The sequence below is a fragment of the Sinocyclocheilus grahami genome, unplaced genomic scaffold (genome assembly GCF_001515645.1).
Source record: "Sinocyclocheilus grahami isolate Dianchi unplaced genomic scaffold, SAMN03320097.WGS_v1.1 scaffold1275.1, whole genome shotgun sequence".
NCBI classification, from domain to species: Eukaryota; Metazoa; Chordata; class Actinopteri; order Cypriniformes; family Cyprinidae; genus Sinocyclocheilus; species Sinocyclocheilus grahami.
This window is the reverse complement of record NW_015506454.1, coordinates 725,539-727,436: the sequence shown is the minus strand read 5'-3', so window position 1 is coordinate 727,436 and position 1,898 is coordinate 725,539.

The following is a 1,898-nucleotide window of genomic DNA, read 5'->3' as shown; positions in this document are numbered from 1 at the left end:
GTGTGTGCGTGTGAGTGTGTGTGTGTGTGTGTGAGTGTGTGTGTGTGTGTGTGTGTGCGTGTGCGTGTGAGTGTGAGTGTGCGTGTGCGTGAGCGTGTGCGTGTGCGTGTGCGTGTGCGTGTGCGTGTGCGTGTGAATGTGAAAGTGTGCGTGTGCGTGTGCGTGTGAGTGTAATAATTTGAGTAAACATTCTATTAACGTTACTGGAACATAACTTTGAGAGAACGCTCTGAGAACATTCCCTGTTCGCTGGGTCCAAACTTTTTACTGCTAGTGTAGCTATGCTTTGATATGTTAACTTGATTTTGTGTGTGTGTGTGTGTGTGCGTGTGTGTGTGTATGTTTGCTTTGTAAAATATGTTAGAATTGTCTCTTTCAGATCAACTACTGTCATGGTGTAGCAACAATTTGAAGAGAATCGTACCAAACTAAATGGTCAACATACTACACACAGCTACCTGCATAATTACACATCTGTATTTTGGATTCATGTACGTTCCTGTAGCTCAAACACAAGGTCATGGGTTCGATACTTGTGTGAAATATGTTCGCGGCCTTACAGTTCTTAGATCTCTTCCTTTCAAACTTGCCATTAACAAACCACAAAAGGAAAAAACAACTACTTTGAAGTCTGCGAGTGTGCAGACGTTTCAGTTGCAACTTCCAGAAAGTCTGCGCGCTCTTGTGTCTGGAGTCTCTGTCGGTTAATGTTCATGTATGGCTTGATTCTTCTGCGCTGGAATCCACCGGACTGAAATAAGCTACTGTACGTCTTTTATATAGAATCATTTCACATATTGATTTAAAAAACGTTATAGAAAAACATCTACGAGTTGATAAAGTTTGTGCGTCAGAGTTTCTCTATATGTTTTTTGTTTGTCTCGATAGGTTATCGGTAATTGTGTGTCTTTGGCAGCCACTCTGCTGTGACCACCATAATCACACACTAGATTTGAGTTTCTCACACACACACACACACACACACACACACACACACACACACACACACACACACACACACAGACAGACAGACACAGTGATGGCATTCATAAACCTCACACACAATATAGTTACATACAATATTAGAAACACACACACAAGAGGCTCGAGGTGCTCCAGGGGTGTGCCTTAGAAAACACACACCATCCGTTGGTCAGTGTGACCTCAAGGTCATGAGCCTGCAGATCGCTTGCACGCACACACACACACACACACACACACACACACATATATATTTACATACACATATATATATATATATATATATATATTTGTGCTTTGTCTTTCACAAAACTAACAACAAACAATAACATGCACACATTTAAAAAAAAGTTTTAAAAATACAAATGTGTTTCTATAAATAAATAAACAGAGAAAACCGACATTGAACACTAGAATAGAGATTTCAATATATTTCATAAACTTAAACAGATTAGAAAACACATTTAAGCCCTTTAATATTAATTGTGCTGTCATTAAGGGTGATGATGATGATGATGATGATGATGATGGCTGGATGAAGATGGACCTGAACCTCTAAACACACAAATGTGACCCTGGAGCACAAAACCAGTCATAAGGGTCAATTTTTCGAAATTGAGATTTATACATCATCTGAAAGCTGAATAAATAATCTTTCCATTGATGTATGATTTGTTAGGATCGGACAATATTTGGCTGAGATACAACTATTTGAAAATCTGGAATCTGAGGGTGCAAAAAAATCTAAATATTGAGAAAATCATCTTTAAAGTTGTTCAAATTAAATTCTTAGCAATGCATATTACTAATCAAAAATTTAGTTTTGATATATTTACGGTAGGAAATTTACAAAATATCTTCATGGAACATGATCTTTACTTAATATCCTAATGATTTTTGGCATAAAAGAGAAATGT